The sequence below is a fragment of the Amblyomma americanum genome, chromosome 3 (genome assembly GCF_052857255.1).
Source record: "Amblyomma americanum isolate KBUSLIRL-KWMA chromosome 3, ASM5285725v1, whole genome shotgun sequence".
NCBI classification, from domain to species: Eukaryota; Metazoa; Arthropoda; class Arachnida; order Ixodida; family Ixodidae; genus Amblyomma; species Amblyomma americanum.
In genome coordinates this window covers 70,966,371-70,990,204 of record NC_135499.1, presented here as the reverse complement: position 1 = coordinate 70,990,204, position 23,834 = coordinate 70,966,371, and the positions used below count along the sequence as shown (strand labels likewise).

At 44.1% G+C, this 23,834-nt stretch overlaps 1 long non-coding RNA gene across 2 annotated transcripts; it reads left to right on the top strand.

Annotated features, from left to right (window-relative positions):
• Nucleotides 1-999: 999 nt before the first annotated feature.
• LOC144123049 (uncharacterized) lies at nt 1,000-11,645 on the top strand. 2 transcript variants are annotated; one of them, XR_013312981.1, is made up of 3 exons: nt 1,000-1,085; nt 2,087-2,193; nt 11,307-11,645. It is a non-coding gene; the product is annotated as an uncharacterized LOC144123049 (long non-coding RNA). The 2 variants fall into 2 exon arrangements; XR_013312980.1 differs by having other exon boundaries at nt 11,304-11,645.
• The last annotated feature ends 12,189 nt before the right edge of the window (nt 11,646-23,834 follow it).

The window sequence follows — 23,834 nt, the reverse complement described above, 5'->3', positions numbered from 1 at the left end:
CAAAATTAAAGCAAAATTCTTACCACTGACGGTATGAGCGTCTTGCCTCAATACTCACTGGCGCAATTGCACACGAGAAACAAAATAATAAATCAACGAGAACACCAAATACATGTATTAAAAAGAAATCGCATATTTGAAATTCAACGCTCTCTCGGTCAAGGTAATGGTACAAACAATTAACTCGAAGAATTAATGGTTCACTAAAAGCACAGTAATGTAATAAGTTATTGAAATAATACGTATTATGATTAAAAAGCTTATATCTTTGATATCTAACGTTTTCTCTATATTTTTTCGCATCTTCAGTAGTCTGTAATTAATCGTCCTGAACCTAATATTCTGACTTATTACCATGTAGAGTACAGTAGTTCTTCTTATATCCGTTTGTATGTAGGTCTCAAGCTTACTAAAGGCGAACCATCCCGGAAATACTAACTGCTTTCGCAGTGTTTTAAGCCTTGTAGTGCTCTGATTGACGATTTTAGTGTGTGTTTTCCGTATTAAACACAATAGTGGTGGCCGATACCAGAAGCCAATATTATGAAAGTTAATAGCTGGAAAATTAAAAAGTGTTTTGAAGTTCTTTGGAAAATGATTCCTTAATTTTCAAAGGGCTTCTGCTTTACACGTGTTTTGGGCCTAGTAAGGCATGACAAAAAAAAGCGAAAGCAATGTGAAATCTTTACGCTTTTAGGGAACGTATGTTTTGCGGAGCGTTATCCTACTGAATAGATTGCACTACATGAAAAGGCACCTCTGAACACCGTGAACACAACTGTTAGATGTAAACGTTAAAATCACTGTCGGCTTGTGTGATGTGAGTCTGTAGTTGAGCGCGCGCTCTTCCTTGAAGAGCTAACGAGTCCTGACAGCCGGGCCTCATTGAATGCATAGTTCTCAGAAGACATAATTGCTGATTGAAGCAACATGAAAACAACTCTCGCTGCAATTGTCACGTTGTTTGCTTTATGGCTCTCAGAGCACGGCTTACTGCGCACGCATAAAGGATCGTATTCTAAGTCCGCGAGGGTAGTAGCTTCACAAGCACACTTTGAGTGAACGCTTGGCAGGACCTGTGCGCTGTGAGTACCGGATACATTCATTTAGAGAAAGAGCAAAGAAACGCTTTTTTCTTCCGTATCCCCCGGCGAAGTAATTAGGAAGCATGGTAATCATTCAGTAGCGGACAGAGGTAGGAGGAAGGCGATTCTCTTCTTGTGAAATCAAAATAGAATTGACAGCAGGCATTTTTGCCGCGGTAGACAGGAATTCCGCGAGGTAGTGTGGGTCAGGGAACAAAAACGAGCTTTTTATATCCAAGGTAAAATGAACAAGGCAAAATTTGTGGGGGCAGGACATGTGACGCAGAGAGCAGATAAGGGATGGTACCTTAGGGTAAGGGAATAGATTGAAAGAGCAAAACGAACGTACGGGGACGCGATTGAGCATAAGATGGGCGAATGAGATTGAGGAAGCAATGAGGGTGGGGGGGGGGGGGAGGGGCGGCAGCTTAATTAGATAACAACCTGAGAGGCCCATGCCAAACAATTCTAGGGAAAATAATTTTTGAACAGAAAGGAGTTTATAAGCACAATTTTTTCGGACATTGCAAGATTTCCCTATAACAATCAATATATCCACAGATCTCCCGTCGTCAAGCTTGAATTTTCCTGCTGTCGTCAAAAGCTTTCCCCATTCGTTTACTATGGCAGTCCTAATTGCTCGGCGCAAGCGACAGATGCACTATAAAAGAGAGATTTTGCTACAGATCGGAAGAATCTACCATTATCTGTATACATTCGTTCTATACCAGTATCTTAGTTTTTCAATTTCGAAAACTTTCTGCTAGAATGTTGGACATGTTCCCCAGCAGCTGACGTATTTAGGCTGATGCTGCTGATGATGATTACGCCTGAACTAGCCTATATAGGGCTTTCAGTTTAAAAACTCTCCAGGATTGATGTGACTAAACGCCAAAGCTAAGGAATTCATGCTTAGTCATATTTCTCACTGCCTCGAATACGCCTTTTAATTATTCTTTTTTGCTGCTCGTTCAAGCGTAATCCCGTATTTCTTCTCCAAGATCACCGAGGTGCGACATAGGAAATACCTTCTCTTAGCGCCGCATCCCACAGAAGGAAATGTCGAGGCTCACTGCCCTGGCTCTTCTACTTGCGGCAGTGGCATGTGGTAAGAACTTGTATAAAAACATCACTTGTCTTTTGAGCTCAGTGTGAGGTCTGAGGCTTCTCGGTTTGCATTGAGAACTCTACGAGGAAACAAGTGTCAGTTAATGAAGCACGAATTAAATATGGTTCATGGGGGTTTAACGTCCCAAAGCGACACAGGCTATTAGGGACGCCGTAGTGACGGGCTCTAGACGGTCTAAATCGCCTGGCTTCTTTAACTTGCTCTGAGATGCCACAGTACAAATACTTCCATAATATCGTCTCCATCGAAACTCGACCGCCGTGGCCGCGATCGAATCCGCGTCTTTTGGTTCAGCAGCCGAACGCCATAACCACTGAGCCGCCGCGGCAGAAAAGAAATATATTTCTGTGATTTTTTGAAAAGTGTTCAAGGAGCAGGAGCTTAAGGACTAGAGACAGAACAATGAAAAAGAATGAAAGTCACGTGCCTAGTTAGGAATACTGCATAAAAGACACGAAACACAAAGAGGAGTAGGCAAGGAGAAAGTAATACAACTTCATGCTTATTGCAGCTTTACTGTTCTGCATAAAGCACAGCGTTTTGCAAGATGCGAATGCGCGTGTACCACTGTTAATATTCCTGGCCATAATTGCACGAAATATCGATCGTTCGCCAAGAATCAGCAGTCTTCATGGGTGGCGAAAGGGACACATCTAGGTAGTGGATACAAAAAACACGTAGAATATAAAAAAGCACCTTGTGACACTATACCACTCACTTGCTACAAGAAACATACAGCCGCATTGAGCTGCAAATAACTGAGACTCTGAAATGAACATGTGCCATGCTGGACAGTCTTGCTTCGTCGATTATACGATTTAATTTTGTGCATGCGCGACATGCTCACAATGAGCGAAAGTTTCGCATTACTCCTCAACAATTTCGTAATACTGCCTCACGGTCAAAATTCTTTAAATTTAAGGGGCAGATAAGGTGATTAAATTGCACACACTGCACCAGTGCACTCTCCGTACCCGGTGGTAAAAATATTTACCCTGTGCATCCCGATAGAGACAAGAAAATCATGGCTACAGTTGCAACGGTTTTTTACAATTTAAAAGGCTTCCTTTTAACAGATTTGAATGAGCGGACGTTCTGAGTCTATTTCTGTACTAGATAAACATCTGTTCTATATGTAAGCCAAGCGAAACTGTCCTAATTGAAGTAGTTACTTCCGAAATGTTCTCTAAGTAGGTTACATCGCCTGTCCTGTGTGTCTCTCTTCTCCCTCTCCTTCGCGCTGTTGAGAACCGTTGGTAGCTTTCATCAACCAACAACCGAATTCGTGATCTGGAATACCACTTCTTGTGCAGCTGATAAAGCAGCTACACTATAGCGGTGTGCATCAATTGACAGAACGTGCTTTAAGCCTTCGCATGATGCCTGCAGTGTGCCTGGAATGGAGCATTCGCGCTGCCGGAGTGAGATCGCCGCCTTTCACAGACTATATGTAGCATTCGGGTGGTTTTAAATTTCGCGTGCATCGAAATGCGGGCGCCATCCTTCGACAATTCGATCCTGTGACGTAGGAATCAGCACCCGCCGAGCGGCAATATCAGTGTGTTACCGCGGAAGGTCGGAGTGGAGCTAATACATTGGTCGCCTGCTCTGGCATTGAGCACTGACTCAATGATTGAATTTCATTATAATGCATGCATGTGGTTTCATCTTGGTTCGTTTGTACGAAGGCTAGCACACATTTCAATTACAGAGGTGATCAAGATTGTCGCAAACACTGTGGTACAGAAGCTGGTGGTGGTGTTGGTGGTGGGGAGGAGAAAAAGTGTGAAGAGTGTCTAGAGCTTGTCGCATTAAAGTTACATGGTGGCTCCGTTGTTGCGACGGCAGCCAGGAAGATGGAGTAAACGAGTGAGGGAAGTAGTTGGACCTCATATAGATGGTGCACTGGTACAGGCAATGCTCGAGGATGGCGCGCAGGGAAGGGTAGTTGGGGCTGGAATGATTGGTGCGGTATGCGTACAGGTATATAGGTAAAGAGAGACTGGTTTGAGTTTTCTGGAGCTTGTCCAAATTTGGTAGAGTAAGGAGGGGTGAGCTGGCAGTGACTTAGTGACGCCGTGTCTGATCTGTGAGTATTGTTCAATGAAAACATGTTTAGAGACCGTGCTTCCGAACTCTTCGGCGGGTTGCCCCAGGGAATGGTGGGAACTCGGTTTTTAAGTTGGCGGGCAAGCTGATGAGCCCGCTCATTCCTGGCAATAGCTGCATGACAAAGGGTCTAAAAAAGATCGGTTGGGGACGGGCGTATAGTGACAGATTTATACGCATCCACACTTCAAATCATTCGCACAGATAACGCTGGCAGCGCAATGCGTGAAACAAAGAGCAAGAACGGCTTTTTCTCGTACTCTACGAGGACACTACAGGCTCTGGCCAGTTTGCATGGGCCTGAAAAAAACATTTTCGTTGTGTTATATAGCCTTGCAGCATGTAGCACAGCGTTATGGCCTAACGTCATTGTTCTATACCCCCAAAAAAACTTCCTGCACCCCCTGCAGTCTGCTTTCGGAAAGGACCGGCAATGGTGACCCCTGTATTTCATTTTGTGGCCTTTTATAGCGTGTAAAAACTCCGGTTTGACCGATATTAGCGTATTTGCCATTAAACATGGAAATCTATAGATGCAGCACAACATCATTTTGTCCTAGATGTCTCTTTATTACGTCACTAGAAAGCATTTGATTAAGTGCAGACATTAATATTTATGCACACTTTAAAGGGCCAGGTTGTGGAAAATGTAGGCGTAATTGTTGTGGAAAACACCCCGTGGCACTCAGAAGCCATTATACTCCTCCAAAGCAAAAGCGACAAATAACTAATAAAAACTATGGAAGGCAATATACAGTCTCTTCAGTCCTATCGACGGCCTTATTTGTTTATTTATTTATTTATTTATTTATTTATTTATTTATTTATTTATTTATTTATTTATTTCGTTACTATCATTGCATTGAGGCTTTACAGATAAAAGTGGTAAGTAATTATTCAAAATCGAATACAAAAGGAGAGTTATTAACATAGACGATGAAGCGCAGATTTGAATGCTTCTGGTTCTGGGATGGAGAAGATGCAGGTGGGCAGATGGTTTCAGTCTGAGCTCCAGTCTGGGCAAGAAACATTGAAATACTGGTTATTTCTGTAACTTGGAACACCCAATTTGAATCGGTGATCAATACAGGATGATACATAGCTTGGAGCAGTGAAAAGACTTTGTTTTAACGATTCATTTGTGTAATATATTTTGTGAAAAGTGAAAAGTCTAGAAAGATGACGCCGCAGTGAAAGATCTGGAAGGTCTAAAGTTCACTTCATGAGTGTGACGCTAGACGAACGTGAGTAGTTAGTGAAGATAAAACGGGCTGAACGATTCTGAACAGATTCTAAAGCATTAGTCAGCGACTTGATGTTAGGATCCCATACAGAAGACGCATATTCTATTTTATATCAGACGACCGCTTTGTACAGAAGTATGTTTAAACTAACCGGAGCAACTGAAAAGTTACGGCGAAGGAAAGCAAGCATGCTATTAGCATTGTTAGTTTTGTGTTCGATATGCGTTTTCCATGAGAGCTCATTGGTGATGTATACATCACGATACTTATATGCAGAAACAAAATCTAAGGTGGGGTCATTTAGAAGGTATTCGTGTTACTTTGATTGCTTTAATTTAGATACATTAAGCTTCATTAGCCAAGCGTCGCACCAAGCAGAAATGTTATTATTGTCAGATTCGAGAAACAATGCTTCAGATGGGTTGGAAATTTCTCTGTATATTCTACAGTCGTCAGCGAACAGCCTGTTGGATGGTGGTATGACATAAGGAAGATCATTAATATAGATTAGGAAGAGGAGAGCTCCAAGAACAGATCCTTGAGGAACGCCCGATGTTACTAAAGAACGATGAAAATTATGGTCATTAACTGTTACATACCGAGTACGACCGGCCATCAAACTATTTTAATACGTCACTCTCTATGTTTAGTTTGCTGAGTTTGAGGAATAGAAGAGTATGAGACACGGTACCGAAGGCGTTAGCAAAGTCCATGAATATGCAATGAACAATCGAAAAAAGATCAAAATCTGCAAAAACGTAATTACTAAATGCGGTTAACTGTGTTTCACATGAATGATTTCTACGAAAATCATGTTGATGGGCTTTAAAATTCGAATTGGTCTCAAAGTGAATCATGAGGGCAGAATAGAATACACGTTTATATAATATGGATGCAATAAAAGTTAATGATATTTGTCTGTAGTTTAATAGGGCTGTGAACATCAGCAGAATTGAGTACTGGAACCACCTTGCCCACCTTCCAGTCGTCAAAGAGCATGCCGGCCTGCAATTATTCAGTAAAAATAAAAATTTCGGATAAGAAAACTGAAGAGCAAATAATAGTGCTTTTCAACATCTTGTTGCTGATGCCATCAGCACCTGCAGAAGATGACATTTTACCATTATCAATAAGTTTGTAAATTCCCTCCCAGTCAATCGTGATGGCATTCTTCAATTGGCAGTCAAAGGTAGGCATGTCGGAAAGAGTAACTTGCGTAGTTGTTACGAAACATAGAGAAAATGTACGATTTAATACTGTGAAACATTCGTTCAGTGAGACCAGGGCACCTTGCTCATCTTTAAGTATAATATCTCCTTTTTTTGTCTTCACGTTAAGGTTTGTCCAGAACCCGCGAGTAATCAGCAGTCTAGGCAAGGTATAATGAAAGAAATTGCGTTTCGCGCTGAATAGGGCATTTTGTATTGCGATGCCACAGTGCGATAAGCTTGCTATCTCTCAGTAGAGTTAGATGCCACGCAGCAACGAAGATGGGTTTTTTGTTTGTTTAGAAATGGCCTCAAAGAAACACTGAACAGTGGTGACAGTTTAGTGCACGTTATTCTACGAAGTGGGATCTACTTATCAGTGAGGACTTCCTGTTTGTTTTTGAACAGAGACCAGTTATCGTGTAGTGAATGCTCCCAAAATATGAGAGAAAGATTATAGGCAAATTTTTCTATTTCGATGTTTATTTCAGAATAATTTCCATTTTTGTAATCATGAATTACCTTATAATGTTCTAATTGGCGGGGTACACGTGACGGCAGAGTGAAGTTGATAAATGAGTGGTCGCTTAGTACGGGCAGAAGTGTAAGAGTTGAAATTAAATCAGGGCAGGTTGATAGAACAAGGTCCAGAATGTTGGCAGTGGATACTGTGACGCGGGTTGGCTCATTCACACGTTGACGGAAGTTAAACGTTGAACATAAGTCAAGGAAGGCTAGCGATTTTGAAGGAGAAGAAAGAGCAGTATGCGCTTCCGTCCATGATATAGCAGGAAAATTAAAATCACCTAAGAGAAAAACTGGTGCTTTTGGAAACCTGAGTACAATTTTGTTAAGCCAGTCATGGAGGTTATCACAAAAACTGTTCGCAGATTGGGGGGGGGGGGGGGCAGTAACAGGCAGAAAATACGGTTTCCTTATGGTTTAGCATTTTAGCATTAGCATCTCTCTCTCTCTCTCTGAGCTTTGGATTAGGGGGAAGTGAGGATAAGGGTTAGCGAACACATTACTAACCACTGATTACCTCAGAGCATTGCAATGTCTTGTTGACTATGTCCGAGGACGATTTGCGTCACATGATTGTGGTCTGAAAACACTGACGCACAACATGAGACGGAGAAATGCCGGGTATCTCAAGGCCTAAATATATGAAAAATTGTGGTTCGGTTTAACCGTAGTTAAACTCAGTAGACATGCCAAAAAATGTATTTAGCCTGGTGGGCTTATGGTTTTGCTTTGCAGGGTAGTCGGCACATCTGGCAACAATATTAGAGTCGCGTTAAGCACTTATTGAGTTTAAGCGCATCTGATCTCGTCGTGGCGCACGTGGACGTTGGTGAAGACGACGATGTGCAATGTACAACGCGAGAGTGTTGCAGTTTAACACGAGGAGCAATCGGCTGCGGCAATAGCATAGTGCTCTTTCTTGTTCAGGGGTCAGCAAGGCTTATCTGTTTGAAACCCAGTCGCGGCAATATTAATTTTATTTCTGCACCCTCAAGGTCATGAAAGGGACAATATTCTTGGTTGGCTTTGGCCCCGTGAAGTAGTGCTTTCGCAATTAAAAAATAATGCTGAAGAGTCTCCGACGAAGAAGCTGGCACATCCCGACCGGCGGCGATATATTGGAAGTGGCAAGAGAATATATCCGTCTAGGCGGAAAATTAACTCTATAATTGGGCCAATGGAGGAGAATGATAATGAAGTAGAGTTCTTTGGGAAGATGATGACAAATAATGAATAACAGCTCAGTAGTATCCCCCAAATATAGACAATATTGTTGCGAAGCTTGTAATCTTTTCTTCGTGCTTAAATCTGCCAAAACTCTGCCTGATGAGTTTATTTGCGACGCAACAGGATACCAGGTTTAACTGGCGAGATGGTAGTCACAGGAAGTTGCTACAACGACGATCGATAATGTCATAGGTGCTTTCAGCAGCATATAGGGCGACTTGCTTAGAACTCCGCATAAAATGGCTAAAATAATGTTTTCTCGACAACTTCATGGATGCTTTGTTTTTATGCTCTCCCTAAGTTTCTTTCTGAATTACCGGGAAGTACTCTAAAAAATCGTTTCGTAAATCGCGGTGGCTTTCAACTGCAAGAAAACGCTCGATTAACGGGAGTATCTCTCGCTACAGTTTTCTGCAAAGACACACTACTTACAAAGCAGATATTTTACGAAGCTTTTATCTATTTTCATTCCCCATGTTTTTTGCATACCTCGGAAAATACTGCACACCAAAGGGTTTTTTTGTTCCTCAAATCTCTCAAGTTTTAATTTCATGCATGAAATTTTCTTCTCACACCATGCATGTGAATGGACGTTGCACAGCAAAAACTAAAAAAAAAGGTAATTTGCGCTTTACGAAAAAAAATACATTTTAAAGATTTGTTGCCATCTAGAACGCCAGTAGGAATGCAGTTATGTTCAACCCGCCTACTGCGACCGTTTCTTAACTCTGCAGCCCTTTAAAAAAACTCAGAAATAATATATATATTGCGAAAATCTTTTCTGAAGATGTAAGAGTGAAAGTTTGACAGAGTGGTCATAAAATTGTTTTTAATACCCCTGTCACACGGGAACCGCAAAGGCCTTTGAGAATCAGGTCCTTATACCCAAAGTCGTAAGCAGTGCAGCTACACGGCACAAATGTTGCGCCTTTGCCGCTAAGGGCCTTGGATGCAAAGGCGCCTGTGAGATACCTTTGGAGCCCAAAGGCGAGGCCTTCGAGCGCCTACGATGGCAGTGCAATCCAACGTCGAAAAGTAAAAGCAATAAAAAAATAGATGTAGCCAACAATGTTTGAAAGCGTCTTTTAAAGATACGAAAGGTGTGTCTGGCTTTGCTTTTTGTATGGGTGCTTATATTTTATGCCCAGATTTCAAGACAGTAAAAGCATTGCAGTACACCGAGTGCCCCTGGTGGCCAAGGCAATCGACAAAACCTGCTGCTTCTGATGAGACTAGCTGTAGTAGTTCTTTTAAGGAAGCAACCAGAATAAAAAATTGTCTGAGCTCAATGAATGAACAAAATTTCCCACTTTAATTTTTTGAAACACTCACTTCAGTCGCCTTGAGCACAGCAGCGGGTGCGAAGCCTCAACGACTGTTTCACCTTTGGGCTGCACAGTGTAGCTGTATCGCTGCACCTTTAATCTTTCGTTCCTTTGCTGAAAACAGGTGCCTTTGCAGGAAAGGACTTCGAGTAATTCCGTGTGACAGGGGTATAATATGCTCAAGAAAAGTCGCGTAAATAAATAAAAACTAAAAACAAAATTTGCACAGAGCCTAGTCAGCCCTTAGCTTCAAAGTTGTTCGCCACTTGTAAGTTCAGCGCTGCCGAGATGGGCAGTGAATGTGATCTTTCAATACCCGCAAGAAAACATGCCGCTATCGCCGCCGCCGAATGATTTCTGTTTGCAGGTGCAGCTTACGTCAATAAGCATCCGAATCCTTCATCAGTCCTTTGACCACCGAAACATCTTCGCCCATGCTGCCTACACAACCGCGCGGCAACAAAGCAGTTGTATCTTGCCAGTGCTCACCTATGCGGTGGAAACATAATAGACCAATGGACTGGCTTGCAATTAAGCGGAGGGCAGCGCAGCGAGCTCTGGGTAGAAAGGCGACAAACTGAAGGGAGCAGAGTGGATGTAGAAACAAGCGCGAGTAATGGCATCTCAGTCGATATCAAGAAGAAATGGACACGGGCACGGCATCTAATGCCGACGTAAGATAAGTGGCGGTCCCTTAGAATAAGAGAGGGCTGCAAGAAAAGGAAATAGAAGCAGGGGGCGGCAGAGAGTTAGGGTGGTGGGTGAGACTAGGAAGTCGGTACGGACAGCGTAGCTGCGTATGGTGCAGGGAAGTGATACCTGGACACTAATGGGAGAAGTCTTTGTACTGCAATGGGCACAAATGAACTCATCTGTCAATGACAAGATTCAGACAGACGATATGCAACAAGTCGACTAACAATACGGATGAAGTACGACCGCGGCTACTTTTGAATGGAGTGTTCATGTGTAACTCTAACTTTGAGTTTAAAATCCTTAATCGCTCTCTTAACTGGCGATCCCTCCATGTGCGACAAATAAATGTTTTGGGGTGCCGTGGAAACCCCAGCCCACACCTTTCGGTTTTGTCGCTCCGTATGCGGCATATTCGTTAGGTTCAGGTTGAAATTATTCCCCTGAGAACGTCTTGTCTGAAGGACCTGCTCAAAATTAAGTTGTTGTCTCTCTCTTCTTCTAGAAGGTCGAGGGACATCTGGCTTTTTAGGGTACGTCATAGCAGGTATGTTATATGGTGCTTATTGTCTCAATGCTCCACATGACTTACTTACTAAAGACACCACAGTGATAGCCTCTGGTTCTATTAACGGGAACTGACATCGCATAGCACGATCTTGGCTTTTGCTCACCTCGGTATGTGTTTGCACCTCTACTCTTTGCAATGTGTGATCTGTGAAGATCATAAATCAAGAAAAACCAACCTCTTCGCGCAGCAGTCAGCCACGCTGGTCCCGCAGCATCGGCCGCCGGATCAGCAGGTGCCAAGGTTGTAAGTGCAGCCAGTGACGCAAGCCCAAAGGCCGCAGACGCCACAGTCAAGGCCGCGCCCGCTGATGGACAGACACCCCCAGCTGACATCTCGGGCAAGGGGGCCAAGAGCTGTTAAATCGAAGCCTAGAGAGCCGTCATGTTGTACTGGTTCACTACGCTGCTGTGCTGTCGATTGAATTAAATGAAATATTTACTAGTCTAAATGTTCCTTCCATAGCAGAAACACATTACCATTCTACTGCCTGCAATAGCAACTGCAAACTGCAGATGTTTATTTCCGGAGCTGTCGGCACTGTGCCCGCACCATATGCTAGCTTCAAGCTAAAATCCGCTCTGTGGTCGGTAAATATGCCTCTATCAAAATGAAAATATGGTCTCTGCAACAGATCACTTATGGACTGTCCTTTTTTGAAAGCGCTTTCCTGTCACTGCGGAAACGCTGACATAGGGGCGTCAAAAGAGAAAATTTAAACATTGGCAGCGGTCAAGCTGCTATACATTAAGGCTGCACTAGTTTCGGTTGGGCATGCGCCGACGACAAACGGGGCATCCCTGTAACCAAAATTCACACGTTAAATTTGCTTTATTTAACCCGGTACACTTTGTATATGGGGAAAATGCGGCTATGCTCAGTTATAGACGTATTTGTACATGTTTTCGGGCAACATGCTGCTTTACAAGAAGCTCTATTGTTATTCATCAGCAGCCTTTACAAGCAGCATGACCAAACTGCTCTCCTTGTCGGGCTTCCCTGTACAAAAGCCCGGTGCGCATTGGATCCAGAATGTGCGTTTCATGCCTAATTGAGCACAAAACATTGTGCCCAATGACGTCTCGTAAACATTACCCAGAAAAACAATGGGGAAAATTTCAAAAAAACGCCCTTGGCTGAGTAAGATATCCGTTTTAATTTAAGCGTGCTGCAGTCAAAATGAAAACGTCAGAAATTTGAGGTATTCTCCCGACACACACAGAGAATGTTTCAATATAAAAATCATTTAACTTTCCGTGTTCAATGACCATGGACATTAATTGTGCTTCGCAGTCACATTCGATTTCTGCATCAAATTATTCAACAAGCGTAACACACAAGCACACCAAACCGCTTGCAGTGGCGCGGCAAATGCTTTAGCAAAGAACAGTAAGAGGCACTGCTAATTTTTCTGCGCACTCGGTTATTTTCTGCTGAAAGCTATTACTTCAACTGAAAAGTCGGGGCACATGCGAATAATAAGGTAGAGAATGCTTTATACCACACCCTGCGCTGCGTGCTGCATTTACATCGAATAGTATGGTTGTTTTTGCTACTGGTTTATTTCCACGCACCGCAATATTGTAAGCGGCGTTCCAATATTCTGAATTTGTGGCGAACCGACTAGGAGGCTAACCGAGGTAAAATATGGTATAAAGAAGAAGTCTAACAAAGGCGACACAAACGAAGATGAAGATGCACTGTGAGGAGGCGACGTAACGTGTTGTAGGCGTCGTCGCACGCTGGAGACCACAGCGATAAATCGGAACTGCCGGACTGAAACAGTGTTAAGGGCGCAGCAATAGAAGCATACACATAGAAAGCCGCGCATGTCTTTGATGAACGTAGGTTAGGGACAGGCAGTCACAGCGCGGTTTCGCCGGATAGGGGGAAACGCATTCCTTGGAGACCACGTATCCTAAAATAGCCAGTTGATGTGTGGCAAAACGGCAAAGGCATGCTTCAGGCAGGAGAGATGCGTGTCAAAATCGGGGAAAAAAAATAGCAGTGGCTTATCTCGGCTATGCCATGGAGGATATACGTAGCGTGAGCTACACTGAGACGCTGAGCATCAATTGCCGCTGAGCAGCAATTTCGCTCTCCTTCTCCATCGCTATACCACACTGGCAAACGCCCCGCTATATGTATACCCCCACTGATACCTCTGCACATGCGCACAAAATGAGAGGCGCTATCAAGCGGCTCTGGCGCAGCGTCAGACTTGGCTACTGCGCAACGGGGGCGCACAGCTGGGCACGCGCCGGCGCCAGTGCGTCTGCCGCGGGTATGACGTCACTTCTCTGGAAGGCGCAGACCGGCGAAGCGCGCATCGCGGCGGCTCTGGCGCGCCAGCTGTGCGCTGCGTCACGTCACTGGTCCTCGCGCATGCGCAGCACGGCTCTCCAGCAGCCACGCGAAACAGCACAACCTCGGAAAGTGCAGCTCACGCTAAAAAATGGTGGTTTTTTAGCTCTGCTTAAACCTGCAGTGGCGCGATAGCTACAGCTGGCCGAGTGAAACTTGCTCAGTCGAATTGCAAAGTCAGTCTTTCGCTGCTCCGTTTCGCTGGGCGTTCTTCCTTCATCTTCGTCCCACTTGACACTACGCATGCGCACAGCTGTTGCAGCTCGGCTTCGCCGGCGCGCCGCGCCGCCGGCAGCAGCAGCTCCTCCGCACCACGTGGCTGGTCACGTGACCAACCACGTGACCACGTCGCGGTGTCGGCGCCGTCACAGTCGCGTGCCACCGCCACGCTGAAGGCTCGAAATGCTACCGTAATGTAGCTATCGCTACAAAACAACAATGTTCTTTTCTTTTCTTTATTTTTCTTAGACATTTGCCTAAGAGAGGGCTGAGACTAAAAGCTTGGTATCGCCTGACGAGGCTTCCGCCCCCTGTGCATGACAAAGAAACAATATATATATATATATATATATATATATATATATATATATATATATATATATATATATATATATATATATATATATAACAGTGTGGCTGGGCGCCATACAAACAATATCATTGGTCAAAACACAAACGCATACACTGCATACAAGAAACACAAAGATACATCTGTAAAAGGAAAGGGCACTCAACGAGAAAATTTCACTATACAGGTAGAATAGGTACAACATAAAAATGATAAGAATCATGATACATATGCAACATAATACACTAAATCAGAGATTTTTCCTCATTTTCCCCCTTTCCTCTTCCCCTTTAAGCACAGAATGAAAATATGTCCATGAACAATTATCCGCACATGTACAAACAGTACAGGCATCGCAAGTAAGAAAAATGGGAGATGGCAAAGGGAACATGATTAATTGCAAAGGAGACAAAACATCTATACACTACACTTCCACGGAAAAGATATTAGTGAGAAGAGTAGACAACATCACTGAACAAAAGAGCTCTCTTACAATCCTTTTTCAAGGCAGGGAGCGGTTTATTGTAATTAACGGGAAAGTTTCTTCTATTTAGCATTTTGGTAACCTGAAAGGGTAGTGTTTGCCGGCCATAGTTTTTTCTAACTATTGGCATTCTTATTTTCGGATCTCTGATGTCGTACGGGCTTACACTCTTCCTAGGTACGTTATGCAGTCTGTTCTTATGTATCCATTGTAGCAGCTTGAAGCAGTATACCTGGTCTGCCCTCAGGATATTGTACTTACTAAAAAGCGGGTGAGTTCTTAGTTTCCGTTTATCCTCATCGTAAGTTTCGCATATGCGTAGCACTTTCTTCTGCAAAATAATTAATTTGTTGTAATTTGAGTCAGTTGTTGTGCCCCAAACTAGTATATTATAGCTTATTCTAGAGTAGAACAAAGAATAATATAATGTCAGCTTCAACCAAGATTGAATTAAGCGTTGAAATCGGTTGAGGCAGCCTGTAAATCGTGATAATTCGGACTTAAGGCTATCTACGTGGGTGTTCCATGAGAGATCACCACTGAGCCATACCCCCCAGAACTTTTGCTCGGTGACCTCCGCCAGCGCGTTTCCGTCGTACCTGATGTTGATGGGACTGTCATCTCGCTTGCTTGTGGGTTTGAAAATTACGTATCTAGATTTTGTTATATTTAGGCTTATACGATTGGCTTGCAGCCACGTAGAAGTTTTAGTAAGTATTCATTTACAAAGTTTTCTAAGCATGCTTTGTTGCTCCCGTAAAGAATATATTAGTGTCATCTGCGTACATGATTAATTGAGGAGATCATGGTATCATAGTTATATCGTTCACGTATATAAGAAATAGTAAAGGCTCCAGAATGGATCCTTGAGGGACGCCGTACTGTAACTCCATTTTACTAGACATACAGTTGTTTATAATTACATGCTGGGACCTACCCTTCAGATATGTTTCAAGTAGTCTGAGCGCTACACCCCAAATCCCACAGATCTCTAGCTTCGTTAATAATATGTCGTGTTGTACAGTATCAAACGCTTTCTTAAGATCAATAAATAGACCCAGTGTTAGGAGCTTTTTTCTGTTTTCAATAATTTTATTTTTTATATGCAGAAGAGCCTGTTCTGTAGATTTTTTTGCTTGAAAGCCATACTGAGCGTCAGCTATTATTCCATGTTTCTGAAAAAAAAAAGCTAGTGAGTCTGTCATTGACAACGCGCTCAAATATTTTAGAGAAAATAGTCAAGTCAAAAATTGGCCAATAGTTATTAATATTTGCTGCACCGCCGCCTTTATACACGGGAACTACTTTTGCTATCTTTAGATCTGCACGAAAATCTCCAGTAAGAAGCATCAGATTAACCATATATGACAACACGTGACTTATGTGGCTTGCGATATGTTTAATTTGCAAAGCTCTTATCCCGTCATCTCAAGATGCTACATCGATTTTCAAACTATTGATTATTCTGTAAATTTCTGATGGACTGCTAGGAGAAAGCGAGATGGAGCCCATTGGGCCGTTGGTATGTTTCGGCTCGTACGTACTAGCAAGTGGACCAGTATACTTTCCAAAGCTAATGAAACTAAGATTCATATCTTCCGCAAGCTGCGCATCTGGCAGACGATCCCCATTCACTGTAATAGTTTTTACGCAGGAATTCGGTCGTTTTCTGTTCATTAAATTATTAACCATCTCCCATAGCCTTTTATTGTCATTACGAACCCCAAGAATTTCATATTCAAAATACTCAATTTTCGCTTTCTTCAGGTCTGAGTTCAATTTGTTCCTGAAGGTTTTAAACTCGGCAAATAGATGCTGATCGCGCCCTTCAGAAAAACATGAGACTTCTTATTTTTTTATTTTATGCGCTTGAATAACTCCACGGTCATCCAAGGTTTACGCATACCTTTTTTCTTTGTTTTATGCTCGCACAAAAGAAAAGCTACTACCAAAAAAAATAAAAATAAAGAAAAACTTTCTGTGCACACGCTAGCCGCCGTCTGCAGACGCTCCTCAGACAGGCAGTAGCAGGAAACAGGCGGGAGACCATCGTAAAGCGACCGCAGCGCCACCGCCTAGGCAGCGAAGGAGTGGGCCCGCTCTACCCCACGGCGCGCCGGAGCTCTTTGGAAAATGACCGTATCTAAAGACGCTGGTGCAAGAGGACCGGGGTTCAAATCCTGGTGCCGCGCAATTCTCCACCGGGTTTAAAAAAAAAGAAAAATCCGCGTGTCGATGGAATTGCATAACCAGGCCTGGAGTGCGGCCTTATCTCGGTGACCAGAACCGACAACGCAATCTCTCACCAGAGCAGGATTTGGCCACCCTGGTGTAGTACTTGGCCACAACCTTCTATGATCAAACCAATTAACCCTTGGCCCTCAGTCCCCAGCGACTGCAGAGCAACTGACCACGGCGGCGGTCAGACCTGTGACGCAGCGGAGGGTGCTAGGAATCTCTGGCTCCGGACAGGCCGCCATTGGAATCTGAACCTGGCAACGTTTAACGCTAGAACTTTAGCTAGTGAGGCTAGCACTAGCAGTGCTGTTTGAGGAACTAACGGGAATTAAATGGGATGTGATAGGGCTTAGCGAAGTTAGGAGGACAGGTGAGGCGTATGCAGTACTAAAGGACGGACACATACTGTGCTATCGCGGGCTAAAGGATAGACGAGAACTAGGTGTGGGTTTCCTCATTAATAAGGATATAGCTGGCAACGTAGAGGAGTTCTACAGTATTAACGAGAGGGTAGCAGCAATAGTAATTAGGCTGAATAGGAGGTACAAGCTGAAAGTGGTGCAGGCCTACGCACCCACATCCAGCCATGATGACCAGACCGTTGAAAGCTTCTATGAGGACGTAGAATCAGCAATGAATAGAGTAAAATCGCAGTACACTGTACTGATGGGCGACTTCAATGCGAAGGTGGGCAAGAAGCAGGCTGACGACCACGCGGTAGGTGACTATGGGATAGGCTCTAGAAATAGCAGGGGAGAGTTATTAGGCGAATTCGCGGATAGAAATAATTTACGGATCATGAATACCTTCTTCCGCAAACGAGAAAACAGGAAGTGGACCTGGAAGAGCCCCAATGGTGAGATTAAAAATGAAATCGACTTCATACTATGCGCTAAACCTGGCATCATTCAGGATGTGGCCGTCCTCGGAAGGGTGCGTTGCAGCGACCATAGAATGGTAAGGTCTAGAATTAGCTTAGACTTGAAGAGGGAACGGAAGAAGCTAGCGAAGAAGAAGACCATTAACGAGTTAGCCGTAAGAGGGAAAGCACAGGAGTTTAGGATAGCGCTGCAAAACAGATACTCGGCTTTAACTGAGGAAGATGATCTTGATGTTCATTCAATGCACGATAACCTGACATCAATAATTACGGAGTGCGCAGTAGAAGTAGGCGGTAGGACAGTTCGAAAAGGTACCGGGAAGCTATCTCATGTGACGAAAGATCTGATTAAGAAGCGCCAAAACATGAAGGCATCTAACACTACCGATAGAATAGAACTAACGGAGCTATCAAAGTTAATAAATAAGCGCAAGGTAGCCGACATAAGGAAGTTTAATATGGAGAGAATCGAGCATGCTATAAAGAACGGAGGTAGCCTAAAAACAGTGAAGAAGAAACTAGGCATAGGTAAAAACCAGATGTATGCATTAAGAGACAAGCAGGGCAATGTCATTAGCAATATGGATAAGATAGTTAACGTAGCCGAAGAGTTCTACACAGAGCTGTACAGTAGCCAATGTAATCAGAGCGCCAATGAGAAAGACAGCAGTGCACAGCAATGTCTCATCCCGCCAGTAACGAAAGATGAAGTAAAGAAAGCCTTAGAAGCAATGAAAAGGGGAAAAGCAGCTGGGGAGGATCAGGTAACAGCAGATCTGTTGAAGGATGGAGGGGACGTCGTGCTAGAAAAACTAGCCACCCTGTATACGCAATGCCTTATGACCTCGACTGTACCAGAAGCTTGGAAGAATGCAAACATTATCTTAATTCATAAGAAGGGAGACGCCAAGGACTTGAAAAATTACAGGCCGATCAGCTTACTATCCGTTGCCTACAAAGTATTTACTAAGGTAATCGCTAATAGAGTCAGGGCAACGTTAGACTTTAATCAACCAAATGATCAGGCAGGCTTTCGTAAAGGATATTCCACAATAGATCATATTCACACTATCAATCAGGTGATAGAGAAATGCGCAGAATATAACCAACCTCTATATATAGCTTTCATTGATTACGAGAAAGCATTCGACTCAGTGGAAACCTCAGCAGTCATACAGGCATTGCGTAATCAGGGGGTAGAAGAGCCTTATGTCAAAATACTGGAAGATATATATAGCAACTGCACAGCTACTATAGTCCTCCATAAAGTCAGCAATAAAATTCCAATAAGGAAGGGCGTCAGGCAAGGAGACACGATATCGTCAATGCTGTTCACTGCATGTTTGCAGGAGGTATTTCGAGGCCTGAATTGGGAACAGTTGGGAATAAGAATAAGTGGAGAATACCTAAATAATCTGAGATTTGCTGATGACATTGCCTTGCTGAGTCACTCAGGAGGTGAACTGCAAATCATGATCAACGAGTTAGACAGGCAGAGCAGATCGATGGGTCTAAAAATTAACATGCAGAAAACCAAGGTAATGTTCAACAGTCTACCAAGGGAACAACAGTTCACAATTGGCAGCGAGAGCCTAGAAATTGTGCCGGAATACGTCTACTTAGGGCAGGTAGTGACAGCTGATCCGGATCATGAGAGGGAGATAACTAGAAGGATAAGAATGGGGTGGAGCGCATATGGCAAATTCTCGCAGATCATGAATGGCAGTTTACCAATTTCCCTCAAGAGGAAAGTGTACAACAGCATAATCTTACCGGTACTCACCTACGGGGCAGAGACGTGGAGGCTAACGAAAAGAGTTCAGCTTAAGTTAAGGACAACGCAGCGAGCCATGGAAAGAAAAATGATAGGTGTAACGTTAAGAGATCGGAAGCGGGCAGAGTGGGTGAGGGAACAAACACGGGTTAATGACATCCTAGTCGAAATCAAGAGAAAGAAATGGGCTTGGGCAGGGCATGTGATGCGAAGGCAAGATAACCGCTGGTCTTTAAGGGTAACGGAGTGGGTTCCAAGAGAAAGTAAGCGTAGCAGGGGGCGGCAGAAGGTTAGATGGGCGGATGAGATTAAGAAGTTTGCAGGCAAAGGGTGGATGCAGCTGGCAAAGGATAGGGTTAATTGGAGAGACATGGGAGAGGCCTTTGCCCTGCAGTGGGTGTAGTAAGGCTGATGATGATGATGATGATGATGATGATGATGATATGCTGTTGATAACAATATTGTCATTTTAGGCCCTGTTGTTGATCATTTAACAGCAAATATAATGAAGCTTCAGACAACCTTTTCATGTGATCCAAGTTATAATGACTACAAAAAATTTCAATAAAATGAAAGGCAATATATTACGTGCTAAAACAAATTACTCCATCTAATTCAGAATCTGATTTTTGAATGCCAAGAAATATTCGTCGACCGGCCAGCCCAAATAGTTAAACACTTTTCCTCACTTCTGACCTGTAGAGCTAATAGTCGGTTACCTTTGCAAAAATCTTTTTTTAACAACAGAAGATATAGCACGCTATCATAGCATACTTCGACCCAAGACAGAACTTGAAATATATCATGCCTTGTTAAACTCGCATCTCTTTTTTTGTTTTCTTTATTTTTTTTCTTTATTGTGTCGTGGATGAAGCACTGACACATCTTCCAATTTAGACCAGGCAAAATTGTATCCATCATCCTTCCGAAGGTCGCAGGAGCATTACAACGGCCGAAAAACATCCCTGTAAATTCATACAAGCTGTCGGGGGTCACAAAAGCTGTTTTAGCACGTGTCTAAGAGATGCCCCCCCCCCCCCCCCATAATCCTAGCTCAGTCCCTCTCTCTTCTCTCCCCAGCTCTCTTAAAAGTTTTGTTCTCAGCATGCACCGCCAGCCCCCCTCCTGCGTTCCCTAGTAAAAAAGAAAAAAGTAATGGTCTGATTTATGGTATATGGGGGCTTAACGTCCCAAAGAAACTCAGGCTATGAGGGACGCCATTGATGAATGATTCGCGAATGTGAAATCAAATGTAGAGCGCTAGCTAAGTTGTTCTCACCTATGATTTCGACAACTTGGGATACTAACGTGTACATCCCGAAACGCCGCATCCCCCTGCGGCCACTGGTTCGCCCACGACAGCCCTCCGAAGGCCGTCCCATTACGGTTTCAAGGAGCAAAGGTCGTCGGACAATCCCTCAAACAAACCTGGTTCCAACTCGACTAACAACTGTGCGAGTCCAATTGTGCTAATTCTTTTGCCACCACTCCGAACCCTCTGCGCCAAACGGGTGGTCCATAATTTTGTCACCAATGACGACCCCAAGTGGCACCAGTCTCGACACCCGCTCAGATGGTACATATATAGCGGAACGAGAGCGCGATTGGTCCGAACCCCGTAGAGTATCTGTTACGGGTCCAATTGGACTTATTTTTGGAAATGTGGCGGAGAGTTTGCAGGATGTTTCACTCCCGCCACCGGTTGGCCCGGTATTGCACTACCTCCGGGATCGGCCTTGTCTTTAGCGCGTCTTTACTATCCTGTCTTTCTATCCCATCTTTCAACTCTCCTACTTTCTGCACGTGGTAGCGATTGTGGCTCGGCTTGAGCCAGTGAGCAGGCCTGTGCACTTTACTTTTCTTTCTTCCTGGCAACAACAGACAGACGAGCGCAGGGGCTAACCCAGCCGCCCGCCCTATCAGCCGGATGGCTGCGCGCATGCAGTCACGTGACGGGAGGTCACATTTCGCTGGCTCGAGATTTCCGACTGCCATCTTGAAATCTCAGACGAACAAGAACCGTACGAATGCGAGTAGCAAGAGCTTAACGCTCTTCAGATTGTCTGCGGTCGCTCCCAAAATAAAATTCTGCCTACGCGCCTGCTGCAATATGCAGTCAATAATGAAGTCTGGTCGCCAGCCATCCAATGTCCGGACCTCTTGCCACACATGCATGCACAAGCCTCGGAAATATCTGAGTGGCCACTGGCAGAGGAGCGAATGGAGGCGAAATGGAGAAATGAAAATGTACAGCGCATAGAAAACAGCCCCAGGAGAGGCAGACGTTTAGAGCTTTAGCATTATCTCCCTTGCCTCTTTCATATGTGATTAGGAACGTTCTGTAATTTATCTCACTGCGCCTTTGGTGGTGCAGGCTAGATAACCTTTATTTTATTTCTTTTGTCTTGCCTAAACTAATTTATATTCCTAGCTGATTACGTATCCACTTGCACTCTGGGTCGCGTAAAAATCAACAATTCGGATTTGTGAAGCCAAAACGGCTTCCATTTGCCGTTAGAGCCGTCCGGCTGCCGAATAAACGCGCATAACTCAAACCGTGGCACCACAATCACTTGATATGCTTTGCATAACTGGTTGTTACAGAAAAACAGTGCAATTTTTCGAAATTTTTGCTATTCGTTTGCGTATGCTTCGGCAGTGACGCAATTTAGTGCCAATAAGGCTTTATGAATTAATTCTAGATGACGTATTGTGTTCACCAAACAGACCAAAGAATTCTCATGGAAAGGTTCCTGTATTCCTTTTTTTTTCACCATTTCTTCAGTTCGACTCTATCTTTGATGGCGGACCCGCGGGTAACATGGCTAGCTAGCAGCCAGCACTGCAGTTTCAGGAGTTCGCTTCTTAATGAGAGCGGGTCAAATCGGGGATTTTAGAAAATGCCGCCACTAGTTATGTTGGCGCTGAACTTCCAACCACTGTCAAGTTTCTCAAGGAGGTCGCAAAGGGGCTAGGAAAATGGGCAGCATTTTGTTAAAAAATACATGTCGCGACAGAGGCCGAGTGTCTATGCATTTCAGTGAATGCATGGGTAGCGTATAAATTCCTGGCTTCCGGCTGTTTTTTGTCACTTTGTTACAAAACGTTGGTTTCTTTCTAACAATAATTCTTTAGAATGGATACTTGCCCATAACCTTCATAGAGCAGCTAGCATCGCTGCTTCTCCGCTCTATATGGGTTGATAGTTGCTCTCAACTTTGGATTAGGCAAAAAAAATGGTCCTGTCAAATGATAAAAAATTATAAACATTTTTGCTGAAAGAAGCTAGCGCACCAGTATTTGAGCCTAATTTGGTTTCGCACATAAAAAATGATGTATTTGCGTACATCAGCACGAAAAGGAGCAGTGCCTTAAAGAGACCTTGAAAGGGTTTTCGTCGGTATCACCTTTGATGCACTTCAGGTGATTTAAGCAAGCTACCAGCGTTAAGATTTAATATGGCGATAAAGTAAGGGGCTCCTGATGAGTTAAATCTCAAGTAAAATTTTTATCGGAGCTGCTTTTCTGGGGTTAAGACGCTGGTGCCTGTACGGTTGATATGTCTAATTGGCTGCACTCGAGCGCAAGTATTATCAGTGAAAGTGAGTACCTACTTCATGAATTCGATTTATTTCAACTGGAAGGCACCGGTAGAGCGCTGTAGACAAGTGTGATCGACTCTGCACATTAAAACAAATACAAGCGCGGTGTTTCGATCAGTCACTGAAGCTAAGGTAGCAGCAGCACCAGACAGACGCAGCGCCGCTGGCACCGGCCGAGATGGCGAAGACACCGAGGACCCGCACTTCCTTGCACATCATGCTGGTTGACACGACAGACTGATGACCCGGACGATGGCTACAACACCCACACGCAGCATGGCCATGGAAGGACGACGGCAATGCCTCCGCACGTCCCGGTGGTGGCCCCTCTCGCTACTTCTCTACGCTGGCCCTTCTCTTTTTTCATTCTGGGCGGCCATTACTCAGTTCTGGCTGGCCTAAGCAAGCAGCCATTTTACAATTGCCCACATATCCTCCCACACGCAAAAGTTTCATCACGGTGCTACATCTCTGTAACCCTAAATTGACACCGAGGTTCACGATCTTCTTAAAGCTAACCGCCTCGGCCCATTTTGGCACATTGGCTGTTGAGCTCAGCACGCGATCATCATCGACAGAATACCGCCACCTGCAACACCTCATCTCCTTCGAACGCATACACAGTTTCTGCGGAGGCTTCAGCATGCCATAGGCGACAAGGCTGCCACCTTCGAGAAAGCCTTGCTTCGTGCTTCATCGCTTTGCCGACTTTGGTCCGCATGGTACCCCTGCCCGCCCACGGTTTTTCTTTGCAGAAGCTCGCCGAGCCATGGATGTCCCCGGCTTCTCTGGGCGCAATCTCGCGACATAT